This window comes from Ursus maritimus, unplaced genomic scaffold (genome assembly GCF_017311325.1).
Source record: "Ursus maritimus isolate PB19 unplaced genomic scaffold, ASM1731132v1 scaffold_11, whole genome shotgun sequence".
Lineage (NCBI taxonomy): Eukaryota > Metazoa > Chordata > Mammalia > Carnivora > Ursidae > Ursus > Ursus maritimus.
In genome coordinates this window covers 21,818,331-21,842,597 of record NW_024423453.1, presented here as the reverse complement: position 1 = coordinate 21,842,597, position 24,267 = coordinate 21,818,331, and the positions used below count along the sequence as shown (strand labels likewise).

Sequence of the window (24,267 nt, the reverse complement as noted above, 5' to 3'; positions counted from 1 at the left end):
TTCAAGTCTGTTAGTTAAGATTGCTTGATTGCACCATGATAAAGAAATATAAGGTGCAAGAAAGTTCAGATAGTATGTAGACAAGTTCTCACCCAACAAAAAGCATCTTTGGGTTAAATGACTGCACAAAAAACATAGCACCCAAATTTGAAGCCAAGACTCTAGGCCTTTCTTTTTAGTGCTCCTTTACCTTATCACCAGTTGTCTCCCTCAAGTAAATAGATGGAAATCATTTGTATTTAGCCCATCAATTATTTAAATGTTAATGAGTGCTTCAGAAGTTTTTATGGCATATAAGTACAGAAAAACATTTCTGGTATATTTCTAGTTAAAAAGTAAGTTCTCATTGCACCAAGTTCTCATTACTAAGTAAACAGTCTGACCAAAAACAGCAATTTAATCAATTCATCCTATTTATCTATTGTCTGAGAAAGTAAATATCCTTCTATTTTTTTATGTTCAAGATCTGACATTAGGAATTTTTACTCATCATCAAGGGTGTTCTTTTTTGTCCCATCTTAAAAGTAAATTTTACTTCAAAAATACTCTCAAAAGATAGCTATCCATTTTAGCTGAAAGACACTGGATCTTTAAATGTTAAGATCTTTCATCAAGCTTCCTCCAAAGCAAAATTTCTTATAGTACTCAAACAACTTGTGAAATATTTTGGTCTTATATAAGCTTTTCACTGATTCCGGGCAATAGCATTTTGACAAACAAGTTTAGCATTGAAACCCACAGTTACAATTCAGTAGAAAGAAGTTCTCTCTTTCATTTTAATAACATTTCTGCACAAATTCCAAAACGATAGGGTCCCTGTTATTCTGGGTACAATGCTCATTACTCATGTCTGCTGGGACATTATTGGATGTATACTTTGGAATAAAGAGGGTTTTTACAATGTCTAATATGATGTCCTTTGCAATCTGTTATTAGCCTGTGCATCGCCTTGCCAGTTAATCATTCCATTATAGATTCTAAAAATCTCACTTCCCAGAGGGATTGAAATGCAATGTGCTACATGATTAGAAATAGCTATAGGAAAATGGAGTAAGGATAACAAATGTTGTAGATTGGTACATAAAATAAAGGCTTCAAAAAATGTTTGCTGTGGAGATCTCTGAATACTTTTACCATAAAGGAAAAGGGGCAACAAACAGGCAGAGAGACAAGAGAGCTAGGGACCTGACCGCAGGTGAAGAAAAAAATAAAACTAGCTGTTTGTACAGGATTTTTTGGAAGCTATCCAACATAATTAAAAATCAAATTAACACATACATCAGCTCTCTATTTACCTGCCCTGTCATCTGAGAGCAGAAGAGGCCGATGCATCTCGGCAGTCATCCGAACTGCGCAGCTCCATTAATCTCACCACTTGTTTATGTGTTATGGTTGGCTCCCTTGCTTCTGTGTACTTTGCTGCCATCTCCAGGAAACTGTGATGACAAGAACAGCCCAAACGGGATAGTTGTTATAGTCCTAGAAAAATGTCTTGGGATTTTCCAAAGCGACTGTATGTGAAAGCATCTTTAATAGAAAAACTTTCAAAAATTCAAAATATTTGCAGCTATCAATGGTTATTAGATCACTGATACAATATCTATTGGTTATTTATTTGGAAATAAAATCACACTTTAAAGTGAGAGTTTCATTAGCAAAACCCCAAATTCAGAAGAAATCCCATTAAAATAGCACGTCTAATTTCCACACCGTTAAAGATAATAGAAAAATAGTTTGTCATGAATACCTTTATTGCTGTAACAATCCAAAGAATTAATGGCAAATTCGTCTGCACTGAATATATTGAATTACTATAAATTCAAATCCATTTTTTAATGAACAAGTTCTCTAAAGGAGACAGCACGCACTGAGATTCCATTTGCTAGTGACCATAAAAGAAGGCAATAAAAAAGCTGAAGGCAGGGCAGGGATTTGTGTTTTCCCTAGAAAACATCCTAAATTGGGGAAAGGGGTGTTTCTAAGGCTTTTTAATTTGTTAAACTTCTGCCTGTAGGGTGGTTACTGCCCAAACAGGCCCCCTTGGCTGGCACATAAAGAAAAGATAAACAGTTCTTATAGCCCTCAGGGAAAGCTCAAGGTACTTCTCAGCCGTGAACACGCTACAAGTGCACTGAGATTCAATGTCATCTATAACAAGGTGCAGACTGTTCACAATAGCAGTGTAGTGAACACTAGGGACATGACTGAATAACTTGGGGAAGAAAGAGTGCCTGCTCTGACCCTGATTATTTATGTTTGATCAAAAATATATAATATAATATTGCACAACTCTTTAGTCTATAACATCTGATATATGAACAAAACATATCTACACTTAAGATAATATAATGCATTTATGACCAGGCATTTCATCTTTTAACAAAAGATCATACACCAATCCTTAGATACTCTGATAAAAGACATATCCTAGATGCCCAATAGAACAGAATTGACCTTTTATATATAGTCAAAGAATTATTTTATTTTTTTAAATTCCAGTATAGTTAACATACAGTGTTACATTAGTTTCAAGTGTACAATATAGTGATTCAACAATTCTATACATTACTCAGTGCTCATTAAGATAAGTGTATTCTTAATCCCCTTCACCTGTTTCACCCATCCCCCCACCCACCTCCCTTCTGGTAACTGTCAATTTGTTCTCTATAGTTAAGAGTCTGTTTTTGGTTTGTCTTTTTCTTTGTTCATTTGTTTCATTTCTTAAATTCCACAAAAAGTGAAATCATATGGTATTTGTCTTTAGTTAAGGAATTCTTTTTTTTTTTTTTAGATTTTTATTTATTTATTTGACAGAGAGAGAGAGCACAAGTAGGGAGAGCAGTAGGCAGAGGGAGAGGGAGAAGCAGGCTCCTCACTGACAAGGGGAGCCTGATGCAGAGCTCGATCCCAGAACCCTGGGATCATGACCTGAGCCAAAGGCAGATGCTTAGGAGACTGAGCCACCCAGGTACCCCTAGTTAAGGAATTCTTAACATGTAAAGTCTAGGCAATCCATGCTCAAGATCAGAATTTATATCATTTTTTCCACTTGTTGGATTATAGTATCTCTTACACCAAGGACTGTGTCTTCTTTACCTAAAACCTTAGTTCCTAACAAAATGTGCAACACGATAATCTTTAAATGTTTGAACTGAACTGAACATAATAAATAAGTCACTAAAGGTTATTCGTTGATGATAGCTTATAAATCTTCTAAAATAAAGTTTTCTAATCCTTGAGACAACTGGCATCATTTTGAAGCAACCTGCTAAAACTTCAAAGAAAAAAAAGATAGCTCATAAGCAGGCTTCTCTACGGAAATTAAGCCACTGTCAATATGAAAATAAATGGAGTGGTACGAGTTAATGCTAATAGTTTTTCTGATCCTTTTTTAAAATATTGAAAAATATCTAATAATTGACTCAATTTACTTGAAAAGAATAAGTGATAAAAAAATAAACTATCAGGGGCACCTGGGTGGCTCAGTTGATTAAACGTCTGCCTTCAGCTCAGGTCATGATCCCAGGGTCCTGGGATTGAGCCCCACATTGGGCTCCCTGCTCAGTGGGAAGTCTGCTTCTCCCTCTTCCTATGCCCCTCCCCCCACTCATGCACTCTCTCTCTCTCTCTCGCTCACTCTCTCAAATAAATAAAATCTCTTTTAAAAAATAAGCTATCATAAGAAAAAATCAACAGAAAGAATGAGTCAGCCAATTAAAGATTCCTCTGTAGAACAGAGGCCTTGACTTAGGAAATAAACCAGGCAGAATTAGGGAAGAGATGCACAAACAATATACAATAGGAATGTATTAAAGGAAGCAGTGACTCCACTGTGCCAAAGATTCAAGGAATACCTGAAAGGGAAACCAATTAGACTTTACCAGACAGCTTCAGAATTTTTTGAAGAATAAAAGACTGATAGCTCATAAATTCTAAAACTATACATGCTTGTTTTTCCATAAACACCAAAGTCAAATTTACTTTATAAACAAAATGGTCCACATCACCCCACAAATGGACTAGGAAAATGAACATTCCTAAGGTCCACACTGCTTTTTTTTTTTTTTTTTTTTTTTTTTGCCCCTTGTCTTTAGTTTGGACAAAGGTATGGATTAAGATGGCTCCTTTCATTATAACTTAGTCTAAATGTAATCAGACTCTTGGCTGTCATCTGCCCAGAATATAGCTCTTCCTGCAGCTCTACCAACTGTACTGGCTTCCATAAGTGGATCCATGTAGAATAAATGAGGGAAGATTCCAGTCCTTGTCCTAGTCTGATAATTAGCTTCCATCCCTTTAAGCATAAGACACAAGAAGAAGCAGAGCACCATAATTCTAATACGCCAGCTGTCCCATTTATTATAGCAAGACAACGGGTATCTTAATTCTGATTTAAGTAGGCATAAGAAAAGGAAACTCTTTAGTATATCAGTTGTATAACAGAACCTTTTTAGTAACACATGTGCACTGCTAAACTGTGAGTAATGTGTCTATAAAATATACACCAGCACACCCCCAAACTGTGTGCCCAATGAATTCATGTGCTGATTTTCAGGATTTGTAACGTATATCCACAAGATACCAAAATATCCCCACATACCCTATAACCTCCTCAAAAACTAATGATGCAAAAGTGATATTCAACCCAGAAAATACTTTTTTCAATTTTCCTTTCTGGCTATTTTGCCTTCTGTATACTATAATATCAGTTTATATTTTTTCTTTATTCAATAATTTCATGGACTTGTTAGGATTAAAGAAGATAATGTATATATAAAATGTCTATAAATGTAAAAGAGCTGTACAAAGTTAGATGTTATCTTCACTGAGTTGAAAGTGACTTCTCTCCAAAATTCTCAGACTCTCAAAACTGTGCCACAAATGCAGTTATATACCAAACTAAACTAATATGCATATTTAAACTGCCGGTATTGTAGAAACGAAAAGTTAAAACTGTAGGAAAAACATGATTTCTCCACGTGGGCTAGGTGGAGCACCAGAAACTTGACATTAATCCAAGGTAGTTAGCCCAGGCATAGGAAGGCTTAGCCTAGTAGAGAAAACAAAATGCTTTATAAGAACAGGGCACCATGTATTCACAGGGTTACTTGTGATTCAGGTAATGACTGGACTCTAGTAGGTAGCACCATGGATGGCATCTCTGGCCAGATCAATAGTGAGGCTAACAGATTATAACCAATTCCTTCCTGCCTATACTCCTTACTGCCCCTCTCCTCTCCAGATTTCTGCTAAGCAGATTAGGAAGTCCAGCTGGAGCCACATAAGGGAAATCTGCACAAAGAAAGCAAAAAAAGAGATAGGAGCAAGCTTTCTCCACCAAGTAATCTTTGGAGGTTCCTTTTGAATGTATTTTACCTACAGTCCTTTAGAATATATTTAGAATATATTTTCTCTAAACCATCTAGAAATCAGTTCCTTTTGAATTACTGGAAACTCGCTCATCTCTGATCACAAAACCTCTAATTCTCTTGATCCTCAAAATAATCGTGATTCGCAAAATAATCAGCTGGATGAACTTATGTGCCTGTGGCAGTCAATGCTACTTCTCAGTTACTTGTATCACATTGAATTAAAATTGCCTGTCTATTTGTACATTTTCCCCACTGTTAGTTTCTTGACAAGAGGACTTTTCTCTCTATATTTCCTTCCAACCTCCAGTCAGCCTATTTCAGTGATATCCTCAAGGTCATTAAAACTATAATGAACAACTTCTTCGTACCCCATAACCTTTCAAATTTGCTCAATACTGTAAATGGACATTTCATATGGGAGATGCCCAAGTCCTGAAGTTTTTTTCTGTGCAAAAAATATGCTTAGAAACCAGAAAATGCTTAAACAAATCTTTTAAAAGGGCAGGGGGGGCACCTGTTTAGCTCAGTTGGTTGAGCATCCAACTCTTGATTTTGACTGGGGCCATGATCTGGGGGGTCATGAGATGGAGCCCCAGGCTCCATGCTCTGCAGGAGTCTGCTCAAGATTCTCTCTCTCCTTCTGCCTCTCCCCTTCCCTCTCAAAATAAATAAATAAATCTAAGAAAGAAGGAAGGAAGGAAGGAAGGAAGGAAGGAAGGAAGGAAGGAAATAAATAAATAAATAATAAATAAATAAATAAATCCTGGTGAAGATAGCACGCCAAATAGAACTCAGACGCAATCATGAACATGTACTGAACTAAACCTGTTATATAAAGTAGATTATCCTTTCAAAAATAGGGATTACAATAGATCTTAATAGGAAGTTTAGAAGACAGTTGACAGTGCCAAAAATAAATGTGGATTCAGGAACATTGTCTCCTACAGTATGGCTGGTGCAAGAGAAATTGTGGAAGCAAAAGAATTGCTGCCAGTTTTCCAGAAATTCGTTCATTTAAGTTTTTCTCCTGAATGAATCAAGTCACAATGTTAGCTAACACTTTTTTACTAACCTACAGTGTAGAAGAAATGTACCAGATGTTAGGTAAGGATATACAACAAAAGCTGAAAAGGTTTACAGAGGTCTACCAGGTTCTTGGAAAGCCTATTCAAGTTACAAGAATGTGACTTAATGAGTTGTTTCATCTTACACTCTATTTCAGTTAATGAGGTATCTCTGCAATTATTCGGACGCACTTAGAGTCAAACACCTGGAGATGAGCACCAGCATGCTGTGACCTTCACAGTGATATGGTTGGCTTATATTCCTTCCATTCTTCCCTCCAAGTACTCACAGCTTGCTAGTTACAGTAGTGATGATCTTGTGCATTACTCACATTGTTTTATTCCTTTGTCTTTATCACTGCTGTTTTGCTTTAGTTCAATTACATAAATTTGAGAAATTCTCTGTCAGTTAAATGTTGAAGAACCAAAAATTTCTATGGAATTTAAGATTTAGAAGGACTCATCCCTGAGGGATTTTTCAGGAACAAATTATCCTCCCAAGGCTAAGGAGAGGAAGGGAGAGGCAAAACTATGCCATAATAATGGCACTTTCCCCAATAATTACATAAATTCAATATCATTACCACTGGGTTTCTTAAAGAACAGGAAAAATATTTTGAAGTTGACATGGAAGAATCAATATGTGATTGTTGCCAATATATTTGGGGGGAGGGATAGTGAAATTGTGCCTATGAGACATTTAAATTATTAAACTAGGCTAATCAAATCAGTATAATAGTGGCATAGGAATAGCCAAATAGATAATTTAAACAGATGAGAAAATCCAAAAACAGACACAAGTATATATAAGAATTTAAAATACATAAGAAAAATATTTCAATTTATGGGAAAAGAGAATATCTGTATAAATATGTGGAATGTATATGGAAAAAATATAAGAAATAGAAGAAAATAAAGGCAGACCTTCATTTCATATAAAAATAAACTTTAGGTGGGTTAATAGTCTAAACCTAAAAATAAAACTACAAAAATATTTTTAAGAGGTGCCTGGGTGGCTCAGTCAGTTAAGTAACCAACCCTTGATTTGGGCTAAGGTCATGATCTCAGGATCTTGAGATCAAACCCTGTGTCCAGGCTCTCCTCTGGGTGTGGAGCCTGCTTAAGAGTCTCCCTCTCCCTCCCACCTCCCCACCACCCTGACTAGCGCATACTCTCTCTTTCTAAAGAAAAAAAAAACAAACAAAAATATTTTTTTGTAAATAGGAGATTATCTATAAAACCACAAGATGGGAAAATTCTTAAGCAATAAAGGAAACCCAGAAGCCATAGAGAAGAAAATTAAATGTGGGGGGGGGTTAATAGTACAGCAAAAAGAATTCTGCTTGGCATAAAACACAATAAACAAAATCAAGAAACAAACCACATTCTAAAATAAAATATGTACAAAACTCATGACTGACAAATAGTTGTATTCCTAAAATACAAAATGCTTCTACTGATTAATAGGCAAAACAACAAATCCTGCCATAGAAAAGTGAGCAAAGAAAATATAAAGGCAATTTAAAAAAGAAGAATTGCAAGTCACCACAACACGAATGCTCACTTAACTTCACAGTAATAAGAAAAATGCAAAGTAAAATAACCAGATACCATTTTCATCCATTATTGTAGCAAACATTTAAGACTGGTATTTCCAGGGCTAATGAGGATGTGAAGCCCAGGCAGTCTCATACACTGATGATGGGAGTTTGAATTGCTTCTTTTTGGGAAAGTATCTGGCAGTCTCTGTTAAAATATTAAATGTGCATAATCTTTGACTCAGCGATTCTACTTCTAGAAATTCATCCTATTGAAACAAAATCACAAACATGAAAGAATGTGTGTAGGAAAATGTTTAGCATTGTTTGTAACATCAAAGTAGCTGGAAACAACATGAATGGCTATCAATAAAGTTACAATAAGTACACTAAGGTACATCCACATGACAGATATCCTACAGTTATTAAAGAGGAGTTGAGTTTTTATACTGCCCTGAAAATCTAAGACATAGTAAGTGAAAAGAAAATGCAAGTTGTAGGGCAATATGTATAATATGATCATATTATGTTATACAGAAAAACCTCTATAAATGTGTGTATGTATGCATATATATATTCACATATACATGCACAATTAGAAAAAATATGGAAGAATACCAGGATACCCACCAAATGTTAATATGGGTTTTATTGGGGAGATAGGATTAAAGGAAGAAGGAGAAACTTATAATTGTTTCTTCATATATGTCTCTATTATTTGAACATTTACAATAAACATATTAATTATCAAACTTAGAAATATATTTTAAAAGTAGCAGCTGATCCTGCCATTTTACTCTTACTTTTATTTATTTATTTATTTAACATATATTTATGGGTGCTTAAGTTTAAAACTAAAATTGTATAATTGTTTAAAAGGAAAATTCAAAACAATCCCAAACAAGTAAAATCATTAAGCTGTTAGGGATATAGTTAACAACAATTATATCATTTCATTGCAGTTCTACTCAATAATTGACTTTAAAAATTTATTGAAGTATTTTTATGGTTAGTAAAACAAACTGGTAACACAGGTCCTGTGATTAAAAATACTGTTATCATTTATTCAATGCTCTATGACATAAAACAAAATTTTATATGTGTTTAACAAGATTCAGAACTTTTTCTTTTTACACTCTACCTCACTCTACAGACCCCGTTCTATGAGGAAATAAGACCTACCTCAACAGAAGAATGCAAATCTAAACTCTCACACCTTATTATAAATTTGCTTCCTGCACTTTGGGTAGCTATTACATTAATAAGAAGCCCAGAAGTTTAACTCTTCAACTTCTCCTAAGAGAAGTCACAAATATAGGTGCCAAAGTTGACTCGAAAGACCCAAGATGTCTCAGAGAGTTTCTAGGGAATGCATTATCTAGCTATTCCTCTAGCTTCTCCAGGCTCTCTGTTTACTCTGTTTACATTAAATTCCTCCATTCCCTCACTTTGGCGGGGAGGGGGTCAATTCCTAGGGGATCTCAGAAACAAATGTGCAATAACTAACATCTTTATATGTTCCTGATAACATCTTCCTATTCTACTTTAATTGATATTTTATCTGTCTCTTTTAAAATTTTTTCTTTCGATTTTTCTCTTTTTCAAGTATTCTGGTGTATTTTTTTAAAAAGAATATAACTCCTTACTGTATTTCCTATATTTTCATAAATACTGAAAGTGCAAATTAAAACAGTTCTTTGGACAAGGAAAGAATAACTAAACAGATATACCAACTTTCATTATTCATAAAGGTGTATTTTTGCTATTTTGGGGAGATTATTTTCAATTTTCTTCTAATTATGCAAACACAAATACTATTGTGAAAATTCTACAATAGGGGTACTATGGTCTGATTGTTCATATCCCCCCCTAAAAATTCATAGGTTTGAATCTTAACCCCCAAGATAATTGTATTAAGAGGAGGGGCCTTTTGAGATGATTATGTCAGGAGGGCGGAGTTCTCATGATTGGGATTAGTGCCTTTGTGAAAGAGACCCCAAAGAGCTAGCTTGTCCCTTTCAGCATGTGAGAACACAGTAAGAAGACAGCAGTCTATAACCCAGAAAAGGGCTTTCACCAGAGTCCCACCATGCTGGCACTCTGATCTTAAGACTTCTAGCCTCTAGAACTGTGAGAAATAAATTTCTGTTGTTTATAAACACCCTACTCTGTGGTTTTTGTTAAAGCAGCCTAAACAGGCTAAGACAAGGAGGAAAGACATATTTACTTAATTGGTTCTCTCAGTAAATTAGGTTCTCTAATGATGTATCCCCAATGTGAGTCATTACTAATCAAAAGCTAACAGAACTCAGACTTTCCATGTGCCTTGTAAGAGTGACAGCACATGTGTCAATTGAGTGTCATCCAATTAATCTGAGAGTTTGGCCACTTATTTTAAGAAAAAAAAAAGGATATCTTTGTGTTCTTCTGCTGCTAATAATAGATTCTTAGAAGAAGAAAACAAAAACAACAAAAACCTGACCAGAAAGTATTTATTTGCCTGCAGTACTTTATTTAAGAATTCTCTCATTTTTCCCCAAAAGAACTTTGATTGTAGAGAAGTACAGAGTTCTACCACTGTTTTACAATTCTCTATTCTCAGTTTTCTGAGCTATTTAAAGTTTGAAGTTGTATTAGACTAGTGTTGTTATAGAACATCTGATTCTGACTACTGACTCATGGAATTTATTTTCAATATAATCTTATACTGCATAAAATGTGATTTCAGAAAAGTCTGGGTCAGAATCAGGAAGATTTGTAAAACTGTATCTAATAAGAGGTTTATTATAATTCCTTTTATTTTCATGGTTCTTTGGAGTTTCAGACCATTTTTGGAACAAATTATTCCATTTGATCCATGCAATATCCCTAAGTCATACATTATCTTTATTTTGAAAAACAAGAAAACTGAGGTTCATGGAAGAAAAGTGGTTTACCTGGGTTCTTAGAGATAGGAAACGACAAAGATCATGAGCACAGAACCCATTCTTAATTCCCATCGTTCAACTAAAAGTGCACCTTTTTGAAATATTTATTAGAAGTTAGGGGAGAGCACAAGGGTAAATTCCACAGCTTCTCCTGAGTTGCTTTGGAAATACTTCCCATAATGGGAGTATCTTCAAGTTTGTCTACACTACCCAGAGGGTCGGTCCAGTCAACAGGAAGAGAATTCCCATCTACTTCAGCCTTATACCAACCTTCTAAATTCCTATTTGCTTTCCCAGACTTTTTGGAGAGTAAATATCCACTTTCTGTAGGGGAAAATATCAATAACTCTACACAAGGGAAGGATTTGGTCCATGATTATCAACTGGGCAATTCCTTAAAAACACAGTGTTTTCCTCCAATTCTCGTTGTTCAATTGTGCCCAATAACTTCTATGAGGAGACTCTAGCAATCTGCTCTCGTTTGGTCACATGGAGCCTGCCCAATCCATTCCCTTTTAACAGGACTCCCTCCAGTCACAGGGGAGACAGGCTTGTGCACTCTTCCTGCAGTCTTCAGAATTTCTACTTAATCTATCAGCAGTTGCTTAAAGAGCATGCATTCCAGGACCAACCAGCAATATCTATTTAGGGTGCTTTCTAAATTTATACTTAAAGAAAGAAACACTTCTATCTTCAACCTTCTACCCCTTAAAACTCAAAGAATCTTCAAAAACCTAATACATATAAAATATATACCCAACTTATGTAACTTTAAACAGAACATTTATCTTTTTAGTTTAGAATACCCTCATTTAAATTATTTCAAAGTCTCTTTTCAAAACAATTGATGGATAATTATTTACTTCCTACAACTAAAAGACCTATTATAGTGTTTTGGGGGTTTTTTGTTGGTTTGTTTTTTAGATTTTGGTGGGCTTGGGGTTTTGGGGTGGGATTTTTTGTGGATTTTTTTAAACAGAAGTTATTCTCTAGAAAGCTAATCGTGAGTTCTGTCAAATTTAAGAAAAGTGGTTGTTCTTGATCAAAAGTGGTTGTTCCTGAGGTGTAGTTCAAAAGATGATCCTACCATATAATTAAGCACTCTTCCCCCCTACTTTTCCCTTCAGAACAAAGAATCAGTCTTCCCCAAAAAGGAACTTAAGTCTCTGGGGAACAGAAAACTGCATCTTGGAAATGCTAACTTTTCCATCTTCTCACCATCAAGGTCTAGTCTCAGACCTTTACAACAGAAATTTTCTGATATATTCCTTCTCACCTCACTTACTACCTAGAGAGTTCTAATTGTGCAACATAAAAAAGTGCAACATAAGCAGAGAAGAAAAGAAGTAATACAACTATCTGAATCTTTTGTGTCCCCAGTAACTTGTACAGTATAGACATTCAAGAAATATGGGATGGATGGATGGACAAATAAACAAAAGAATGGATAAATTCAATGTGACCCAACTGTTTAAGTATTGCTTTAGAACTTAAAACAGCAATGATTTTATTATTCCTTAGGAATCCATGGGCTATCCAGGCAGATTTTCTGCTGGTTTTGACTGGGCTCCTTCATTTGCTATATTTAGCTGTAGATCAACAAGCGTGAAAGATCCAAGATAGTCCTGTTCAGGCATCTGGTAGTAGGTACTGGCTATCAACTGGGATGCTCTGGTTCTCTTCCACATGGCCCCTCATGTTTTAATAAGTTAGACAGCTTTCTGATGTGTCAGAGTGCAGGCAGCGTTCCAAGGGTGAAGACAAAAACTGTAAGGCCTCTTGAGTCCTAGGCTTTGAAATTCACTTAGTATTACCTCCACCACATATGTCAGTCAAAGAAAGACACAAGGCCAGGCCAAAAAGGGATGGGGAAATGTATTCCACCTCTGGAAGAAGAAACTACAAAGGATTTGTTCTATAGTCCACCTTCTGGCATAATTTTTTATATTCCTTGTACATGCAAGATTTACTCACACCCTCTCAAGACCCCAAAAGGTCTCATTCAATCACAGCCTTTCAAAATCCAATATCTAGGGGCGCCTGGGTGGTTCAGTCAGTTAAGCGTCTGCCTTCAGCTCAGGTCATGATCCCAGGATCCTGGGATCATGCTCCGCATCAGGCTCCCTGCTCAGAAGGAAACCTGCTTCTCCCTCTCCCACTCCCCCTGCTTGTGTTCCCTCTCTCACTGTCTCTCTGTCAAATAAATGAAATCTTTAATTAAAAAAATCCAGTATCTATAATTTGTACTCATATTTCATTCACCACCTATCCATGCACCATGAGACCAGCATCTTTAAGAATAATCTGTAAGAACTTCAGCCTATTAGCAACCAACTTCCTAGACTTCATCACCTCACTCTTCCTTTGCATCACTTCTTTCCAAATTGACAGTGTATTTCTCCAACTCCTGACCTCTTGCTTTGCCTTCTTCCCCCCCACATTTACCCCTCCTGTCAGCTGATACAATTTGTATGGAATAGCCATAGGAATCTTCTCCTCAGATATAGATCACTCTCTCCAGTGCCATCTTGCCATGTTTCTTGGTAACTAACCCATCCCAATGACCCTCAAGTAGCTGGCAGGAAGTATCAGACATCCTGGAGGAATTACTCTTTTGAAATATTTATAAATTTCTTAGAAAATCAAACCAGTTGAATTGTATTTATGACTACAGTAATGATTTGTAGTTTAACACTTCAGTGCTTCACTCACCTGTCTATAAAATAGAATAAATAATTTGCCTAGGGCTGTAGCTTGCCTCCCACTTATTTACAATTTGTTACTGGGAGGATTTCCAAACACTGTTACATATTTTCATCCCATAGAAAAACTGCTTTAAATTTATACCTTTTAATTGGCATGCTTAATAATATGGTATAATTATCTTCTGAACTACACCTCAAAATGGTTTGATCAAGAATAACCACTTTTCTTAAATTTTATAGAACTCACAATTAGCTTTCTAGAGAAAAACTTCTGTTTAAAAAATTGCTATTCTGGGGCACCTGGGTGGCACAGCGGTTGAGCGTCTGCCTTCGGCTCAGGGCGTGATCCCGGCGTTATGGGATCGAGCCCCACATCAGGCTCCTCCGCTATGAGCCTGCTTCTTCCTCTCCCACTCCCCCTGCCTGTGTTCCCTCTCTCACTGGCTGTCTCTGTCTCTGTCGAATAAATAAAATCTTTAAAAAAAATTGCTATTCATGTTCCATTTTGCACTCTTACAATAACCATGGCCCTGATTCATTACGGTAAAGAGAACTGAAAAAAGCTATACATTTTCTCTTCAAACAGATTTCTGAGATATTCATTTCACATACCTAAATCAAGTTGAATGAGGTAACCAAACCACCATTGTGGTTCTTTTTTGCTAAAAACAGAGCCAAAGCAGATAAATGAACTTCATTTCTCAGGTGTATTTCCTTAGTCTTCATAATTCATGGGCTCTGCCCAAAAGTAAAACACTGTTCAGTATAATTTATAATTGGAGCTATTTGTTTAGAAATAGCATTTGTTATTTTCTGTGCCAAAATAGTTTAAAATGTGTCACAGCCTATATCCCTGCCTATTTGCAACTTCACTTTGATATGCTTTACTAAAATAACTTTGAGTTTTCATACTTGAATATTATTTTTAGGTATCACCTAACCACCGACTATATATTCTTATATCTATTTATGCAGAATAACTATTAAAATCATATTTATTTTTCAAAAGATACATTTGAGCTGCATTCTAAACATCTCACTAAGCCAAATATAATTGATTCACTTATTCAACATTCACCCACCATGTACAGGAAATGCAACAATGATAAGATAAACTCCTTGCCCTCATTAAACTTACATCCTAGAAAGCAGAGAAAGTCAATAAATAAGCAAGTCAGTAAAATGAGCAAGTAAGTGTAGAGGGTACTTAATGAAGATTAATGCTATGAGGAAGTAATAAAAGAGGATGTAGAGATACTGAGCACCAACTTGGGGGAGGGGGAGAAGAGTTTACTATTCTGTGTAGCAGTAATGCCCACTAGCTACAGATGAGGCTATAATGTCTGATGAGTTTATCTCAGTCCAGATAATTGACCTCTGTAATTCTGACCAAACTTTTTCTTCTGACCAAACTTTTTCTTCCACCCTCCAAGATTATGCAGCTATCAGTGTCTTCTTTGTCTCACATGTTAGTGACCTTTGCACACCAATATTGAACAATCAACTAGATTCCTAACTTTCTGGTACCTGCCTTAGTTCTGCTGGGTTTAATTGTCATGAAACAACTGAAACAAAGATTTTCTTTTTCTTTGGAAATTTATCTTTGAATGCATTCTTTCTAGAAAGCAGTCAAGTCAGACTCCTTGAGTTTGGTAAGACCTCATTTGGATAAGAGATTAAGGTTCTTTGCTGAGCTCATCACTGCTCTTTTTTTTTTTTCTATGAAGATGGATCAGGTCTTTTTTCTATTCAAAGTCAAAAAACAAAACAAAACAAAATGCTAGAGACCAAAAAATAAACAAGAAAACTGAGAAAAAAGTTACACTCGTTTTATGTGAAAATCTGAGTTACCACCAAAATGAAATTGCTGATGTGTTTTACTTGACTTGGACACATTTCAGTTATATACAGATTATCTTTTAAGATTCTTACACTGATTTTTAGCCAAAATCTATTACTTCCCGCCAATTTCTATTCTCTTCACAAAGCCCATCAGCCTGGCGTTAACCATCTAAATTCCTATCTATGTTTATGAAACATAATCCTTTTCAGACCACCATCTTAACTGTTTTCATTTGCTATGCTTCCTAGGCAGTTGCTTTGAACTTCATGGATATTTGCTCTTCTGATCTCCACCTTCTACACACAGGAAGTGAAATCATAATTCTATTTACCCTTTATCACCCACCTTGAGAAGCTATAGTTTCATGTGATTTTCTACTTCTAATCCTAAACCTGGAGACTTTTATGAATATTAATCAGCATGCAACATTGCACTGCAGCAACGCTGACAACATGAGGATTGTACAAAATGACTGAATCATATCATTGAAATATAAAAGACTTAGTTAGGATCTTTGAAGGAGAAATAATCCTAAGTTATAGCCATTCAGTTTAATTGAGAGTATGGCACTATAGGTAAGTATTGTTTCAAGCAGTAGAGAGGATTATTTGAATTGCTCCAGAAAACCAGTAAGGCTTCTGGCTCCTGTAGTCTACCAGCTTGCTCTGTTTTCCACTGTGGTAGGACTGCAGATAAATATTTTGGAAGAAATGTTTACTCTGGGCTTTTGCTGGATCACAACCACAAAAGTGATGAACTAGAACAGAGAAAATTAAAAAGTTTAAGGATTAAAGAGTTTGTTAATTTCAAGGAGAATGAATATTGTGAATACCTACAAACTTTTCTTAATGGAATATGGCTTTTGAGTTAGAGAAGCATTAGAATGAAATTACTATTCCCTCCTACTCTGCTTTCTCATTGTATGATAAATGATAGGTTTGCTGCATTAGCCAATTTCCATATTTTTGAGATATTTTTCTGGTGGCCATTGTTATACAAAGTCAGCTTATCATTTAAACTGCCTATTGACTCTTTTCCTTCTCTCTTTTTCTCTCTGCAATATAGGATTTTTAAAAACTATACCATAATTTGAAAGTTGGATATTCATTACTGTATTACTATTATTTAGAGACTAGTCAAAAGGCAATATAGAAATGTTACTGGCCAAAGTAACCAAAATTTGAAGGATTAGCAGTAGCCAACCAATAAATCAGCTGCTTAGTTCTATTTATTCAGATAAAAAGAAGAAAACAAAAGATAGAGAACCAGTTGATTAAATGGATAGGTGTGTATATGACTACATTATTTTTCTCATTGCCATCAATAATCGTTTTTCCTCTGCATAGACTCATTTTAGTTTGAACCTGTTTAGATTTGTAATCTTCAGGAATGAATGACAAATAAGGATGGTGATTTTACTAATTCTCTAAATTAATAAGCCATTATGCTGTGGTATAATTTATCTTTTCAGTCTTAAGACTTCTTAAAAAGTAAGTTAAGAGGTTGTTGATTTTCATTTGAGAAAATTTTATTATGGCAAAATTTGCTTTCTTGACTTTAGCTTAACATTACACTGAAATGTAACACCACAATAAATTCTCCAACTCATCTCAGCCTATACTAAAACTTCTCTAAATTTTGGGGAAAAGCCATTCCTTCACTGGCTTTTTGATGCTTTAGGACCAGTGAAAAGAGAGAAGATACAATACTTATGTCATCACTTCTGTTTGTGGTAAATTTACTGGTTTTGACAAAACACAAAGCATTTGTTTTAAGGCACTTAAGAAAACACAGGCATTGTAAACTGCTAGTTTTTAAAATTCTTATTCATTCATTTAGTCAGCATGCTTGAAATGTGCAAAGTATTACCTAAACACTGATGAGGGATTGGGGAGGGATGCTGTGGCTTAAGATTGTTCTGTTCCTCTTACAGACCAAATTTCAAGAAGAGAAAATGTAGACATTGCAAGTATATTGTAAAGCATGCCTGGTATTTCTACAGTTTTCTGTGTCATAGACTATAATGATTCCCAGGCACATATCATCTATTTACCTGCAGCATGGCTATTGCTTACTAAGTATGTACCCTTTATTCTGAAAGAAAGATATACACACACTATCTGAAATATCAGAGAATTTCAGTGTGACATAATACCTTAACTTCAAAAATGTAAACTAATATTTGCTTCACTTTTCTTATTCATATGTATCCTCTTAGAACTTAGAGTCTTCCATGGATAGAAATCATGAGACACCTCTTGAGATTACTGAATGTATGGCCTTAAAAAGTGAATGCAACTTCCAATAGTTTTAAATTTAAAGTCAAGGTGTACCTAAGCCACAGGGGAAATCTGGTTCTCTTTGTATTATCATTTTTCACCATACCACTTTATGCATGGTCTGTCTTGAAATTTTCTTCTGAAATACAGGCAAAGTTTCTGTCATTAGGGGACTACTGTTGTGTGAAGTCAGCAAGTGCATTTCAAACTTTAAAATATGCATTAAACGAATTATATTTGCAGTCAGTAATTGCAGTATACTATAAAACCCTGGCCTAACAGGTTCAAGGACAGTGCTATCATGGTATTTATAATACTTACTTGCTTTAACAATTTTATGTAAACATGATCTCAAGTAAGTGTTCATTTCATAATGACTTCTGCTATCAATACTCAATCCACTTAGTTACCAGGAACTGTCAATATGCCCTTCACCTCACATGTACTTTAGTGACAGGTTCCACTTCTCCAGCTTGTTATTTATTTGTTAGCTTTATTGATTTAAATCCTTCTCAGCTTCTATTTATATGTCTAGAGGAGAATGATATTAGCACAGACTTTGTGACAAAGATGCAATGAACAGCTTAACGTGATCACTACTGGATCAATCTGTAAGGTCAAGGGAGAAGGGAGGGATATAAGTACATCAAGATGTATTTACCACTATTCTTAATTTATACCAAACCAATTGCCATGAATATACTTTTGAAACTTAGCTAATATTATCTTTTCAGATAATAAAGAACCCAATCCTGCCATTTAACAAACATTTCTTAGTACCTACTATGTGCTTGCCACTGTGTTTAGAATTGTGGAGAGAAAGATGAAAATGACAGGCTTTTTGTTTATAGCCTAAGAAGGGAAAGAGAACTTTTTAAAAATAATCATACTACAATGTAATGAGTACTAAAGTAGAAATATGAAAGTTTTGGGTTTTGAATTTTTTGGTCTTGGCATATATAATAACAGCTTCCTCCTAAGAAGAGGCTGTAAAATGAAAGTCCTTGATGCGATTGGACTGGCAAGTTTGAGTAAAACGTGGAGTTTAACTGCTTTGCATAATAGAGGAAGAAGAATTTGACAATTTAGGAGAGAGGTCTACAATACTCACAAATACTTGGTGTGGGGGATTTGTGTTGCCAGAAATAACAAAGCTAAATTTCATGAAAGTATTGATGTGGTGTGGGTCAAACGTGCAACTGTATGTTTAAAGACAGATAAGCATAAAAGTGTATGAATAAGTAACTGAAGAAGTTAGAAGTTATTATTAAGAGATGAAGCCAGACAGAAGTACTGGGGTAAGAACAGAAAGGACTCTGTGTACCATGTAAAGGGGTTTGGTTTTAATGTTGAACATAGTAAGGAACTATGGAGTGTGTAGACGTCTGAGTATGTATAATCAGATTTCTGTATTTCAGCAGTTGGATGTCCCATAGTACGTCAAATTCAGCATAGTCTAAATTTACCTCATCACTGAACCATTACTTCAAACCTGCCATTTCTTTTTTTTTTCTTTTAAGATTTATTTAGTTAGTTAGTTAGTTAATTAATTTTAGTGGGGGTAGGGGTAGAGGGAGAGAGAAAATTTCAAGCAGACTCCACCCTGAACACAACTGGACATGGGGCTCAATCTGAGGACCCTGAGATCATGACTTGAGCCAAAACCAAGAACTGGATGCTCAACTCACTGAGCCAGCCAAGCGCCCCTCAAACCTGACGTTTCTGTGGTTTGTAATTCCTTTCACTCTTTTATCTTCCCAAACCTACCTCTTAAACCCTACAAGGCTAACTCCTTTTCTCATTCTCCACTTCCCTCACCCTATTTCAGGCCATCACTGTCTCCCACCCGAATTGTTACAACTGGTCTCCCTCTTCAAATTGATTAATTTTTTCGAAAATGCAAAATAAATCATAAAACTTCCTGTTTGTCTCCTGCTTTTCTTAGAAGAAATTCCCAGTCTCCTGAAATTGATTTAGAAGGTGCTGAATGATCTGGCTCTTGATTACTTCTCCAACTTTACTTCATTCCATTTTCTTCTCACTCTCCACCTCAACCATATTGAATTTCTTTTAGTCCATCAAATGTTGCCCATAACTTCAGAGCCTTTGGCAGGGACTATGTCTTTTGTATGGAACATATTCTCTAATTTTATGGTCTCTATATACATGACCTTCTCCTAGGAAGTCTCTCCAGTTGTCCTCAAGTATAGGTTAGATTGTTCCCCTATATGGTTCTCTAGTACCCTGTGTTTTTCCTATCATAACACTTAACATGTCTTTTTGTAATTTCCCATTAATGTGATATTTCCCCAGTAAATTAATTTCTCTACTAACACAAGGAGTAACCAGATCTTTTTGCCAGTGGTATCTCTAGGGCATACCATACCTGGCACAGATACAGGTATGCAATAAATGTTTGTTAAATGATTACTTTATATCAATAGATTGTAGGTTTAGAGAGATCAGAGGAAGGTATCAATTAGGTTACTATGACAGTCTATATAATTGATGTTGAAAACCCGAAGTAAGGCAGGACAACTGATAATGTGAGGGGGATGAGTGAAGTGTAGTGAAAGATTTAGAAAGCAAATTTGCTACGACTTGGTAACTACCTGGATATAGGTAGTAAGGGAAAAAAGAAAGTTAAGGATGACTCAAGTTTTAGATCTTAGATCATTAGTGAAGCCAATAAAAAAAGGAAACACTAAAAGAACAGCAAGTTTGCATGTAGAAAAGGTACAATAACATTGTGGAGAAATCATCAGGTTAATTTTGAAAACATTTCATTTGAGAGAAATGTAGATCCAACTACTGGTTGAGAACCTCCTACTAGAAGTAAAGCTCTGAAAATTCAGGAAAGAAGTAGGAAATAGATACAAAGTTGAAAGTCATTGGTCTACTGATGATAGCTGAAGTCATAGGAAGGGATAAAATTGAGAAACAATGGTACGTAGAGTAAAAAGGGAAAGCCAATTAGGACGGCACCTGAAGAGCATCAATTTTAAGGATTAAGCTAAAGAATGGAAGTCATAGTACTTTGGCCAAAATGGCAGATTGAACACATTCATCTACTTTCAGTTCATCCAAATGACACTAAAATAAGAATACAGATATTTTTATTTATAAGTATAGCTCATAAGGACAGGCAGAACAGAAGTGTGACAAGAAGAGCATACAACTTAGGAAAGTGATAATTATTTAGACAAATGGTAAATAATTTCACAAGCTGGGGGGAAAAACACCACTAGAATCTTATCCAGTATTGAGGGTGCCCAAAACCTAAGCCAATTTATGTGAGTCACCCCAAAAGGCTCAGTAAGAACTGGCAGCACCATATACTTTACAAAGTTGGAGTAAATCTCTACCCACAGGTTCAGTGCTTCCATAAACTTTTTTAGCTGTCAACTCTTCTAAGAATGAGCAGACAACCAAGTATTACCAAACAACAAAAGAGAATTTTTACTATGAAATACAGCAATCAAAACAGTTAAATAAAAGTTGGAGGGGACTGATTTTCCGGGGGGGGGGGAGATCCAAAGAAAATTGCTATTAACATACTTAGGTAGAAAATTACTAAAATACTGCAAACATGAATAAGAACAAAATACTATTTTTCACTATTTTTAGATATTATTTATATGCAAGGTAGTTAACATATGGTATATTATTGTTTTCAGGGGTAGAATTTAGTGTTGCATCAGTTGCATACACACCCAGTGCTTATTATATCAAGTGCCCTTCTTAAGGTCCATCAACCAATTACCCCATCCCCTACCATCCGCCTCCCCTCCAGCAACCCTCAGTTTGTTTCCTATATTTAAGAATCTCTTATGGTTTGCTTTCCTCTCATTTTGACCTTATCCTATTTTTTCCCTCCCTTCCCCTATGTTCATCAGTTTTGTTTCTTAAATTCCACATATGAGTGGAGTCATACGGTATTTGTCTTTCTCCAACTGTCTTTCTCGGATTTCGTTAGCATAATACATTCTAGTTCCATCCATATTGTTACAAATAGCAAGATTTCATACTTTTTGATGGCTGAGTATATCCATTGTATCCATAGCACATCTTCTTTATTCATTTATCAGTGGATAGACATCTGGGCTCCTTCCATATTTTGACTATTTTGGACATTAATGCTATAAATATTGGGGTACATGTTCCCTTCAAATCATTATTTTTGTGTCCTTAGGATAAATACCTAGTAGTGCAAATGCTGGGTCTAAGACAGCTCTATTTTTAACTTTTTGAGAAACTTCTATACTGTTTTTCATAGTGGGCTGCACAAGTTTGCATTCCCATCAACAGTGTAAGAGGGCCCCCCTTTCTCTGCATCCTCACTAACATCTGTTGTTCCCTGAGTTGTTAATTTAAGCCATTCTGACCAGTGTGAGGTGGTATCTCACTGTGGTTTAAATTTTTATTTCCCTGATGATGAGTGATGTTGAACATTTTTTCATGTGTCTGTTAGCCATTCGTACGTCTTCCCTAGAGAAATGTCTCTTCATGTCTTCTGCCCATTCCTTGACTGGATTTTTTGTTTTTTGGGTGTTGACTTTGATAAGTTCTTTATAGATTTTGGATACTAGCCCTTTATCAGATATGTCATTTGCAAATATCTTGTCCCATTCCATAGGTTGCCTTTTAATTTTGTTGATTGTTTTCTTTGCTGTGCAGAACTTTTTATCGAGATGAAATCCCAACAGTTCATTCTTGTTTTGTTCCCCTTGCCCCTGGAGACATGGCTAGTAAGAATTTTTTTTATAATAATTTTTTATTATGTTATGTTAGTCACCATACAGTACATCCCTAGTTTTTGATGTAATGTTCCATGATTCATTACTTGCGTAGTAAGAAATTTCTGCAGACAAAGTCAAAGAGGTTTCTGCCTGTGTTCTCCTCTAGGATTTTTATGGTTTCAGGTCTCACATTTAGGTCATTTATCCATTTTGAAATTATTTTTGTGTATGGTGTAACAAAGTGGTCCAGTTTCATTCTTCTGCATGAGGCTGTTCAATTTTCCCAGCACCATTTGTTGAAGAAACTGTCTTTTTTCCATTGGATATTCTTCCCTGCTTTGTCGAGGATTAGTTGACCATAGAGTTAAGGTTCCATTTCTGGGCTCTCTATTCTGTTCCATTGATCTATGTGTCTGTTTTTGTGGCAGTACCATACTGTCTTGATGATTACAGTTTTGTAATACAGTTTCACGTCTGGAATTGTGATGCCTCCAGCTTTGGTTTTGTTTTTCAACATTAGTTTGGCTATTTGGGGTCTTTTCTGTTCCATACAAATTTCACAATTGTTTGTTCCAGCTCTATGAAAAATGCTGTTGGTATTTTGATAAGGATTGCATTGAATGTATAGACTGCTTGAAGAAGTATTGACGTCTCAACAGTATTTGTTGTTCTGATCCATGAACATGGAATATTTTGCCATTTCTTGTGACTTCTGCAATTTCTTTCATAAGTGTTCTATAGTTTTCAGAGTACAGATCTTTTACCTCTTCAGTTAAGTTTATTCCTAGGCATCTTATGGGTTTTGGAGCAATTGTAAATGGGATTAATTCCTTGATTTCTTTCTTCTGCCCCATTGTTACTGTATAGAAATGTGACTGAATTCTGTGCATTGATTTCATATGCTGTGACACTGCTGAATTCCCTATCAGTTCTAGCAATTTTTTTGGTGGAGTCTTTGGGTTTTCTATATAGAGAATCATGTCATCTACGAAGAGTGAAAGTTTGACTTCTTCCTTGCTGATCTGGATGCTTTTTATCTCTTTTTGTTGTTTGATTGCTGACATTATGACTTCTAGTACTATGTTGAACAATAGTGGTGAGAGTGGACATCCCTGTCATGTTCCTAACTTTAGGGAAAAGGTCTCAGTTTTCCCCACTGAGGATGATATTCACTCTAGGTTTTGCATCTATGGTTTTTATGGTATTCAGGTATGTTCCTTCTATCCCTACATGGCAGAGAGTTTTTATTACGAAAGGATGCTGTACTTTGTCAAATCCTTTTTCTGCATCAATTGAGAGGATCATATGGTTCTTATTCTTTCTTTTATTAATGTGGTGTATCATATTGATTGATTTGCAGACATTGAACCACCCTGCAGCCCAGGAATAAATCCCACTTGGTCATGGTGAATAATCTTTTTAATGTACTGTTGAATCTTATTAGCTAGTATCTTGGTGAGAATTTTTGCTTCCATGTTCATCGGGGGTATCAGTGTGTAATTATCCTTTTTGGTGTGGTCTTTGTCTGGTTTGGGGAGCAAGGTAATGCTACCCTCACAGAATGAGTTTGGAAGTTTTCCTTCTCTTTCTATTTTTTGGAACAGTTTCAGAAGAATAGATATTAATTCTTCTTTAACTATTTGGTAGAATTCCCCTGGGAAGCCATCTGGCCCTGGACTCTTGTGTGTTGGTAAATTTTTGATTACAGATTCAATTTCTTTGTTGGTTATGTGTTTGTTCAGGTTTTCTATTTCTTCCTGGATCAGTTTGGTGTTTACATGTTTCTAAGAATATATCCAT

General features: G+C 35.6%; 1 protein-coding gene across 1 annotated transcript in view; it reads right to left on the bottom strand.

Moving 5' to 3' along the window:
* Nucleotides 1-1,118: 1,118 nt before the first annotated feature.
* CUNH4orf33 (chromosome unknown C4orf33 homolog) overlaps nucleotides 1,119-24,267 on the bottom strand; it is a 152,704-nt gene continuing 129,555 nt past the window's right edge. The window contains exon 9 of the transcript XR_570737.2: nucleotides 1,119-1,436. The gene's annotated coding sequence lies outside the window, so the exon portion shown is untranslated. The remainder of the gene's footprint in view (nucleotides 1,437-24,267) is intronic.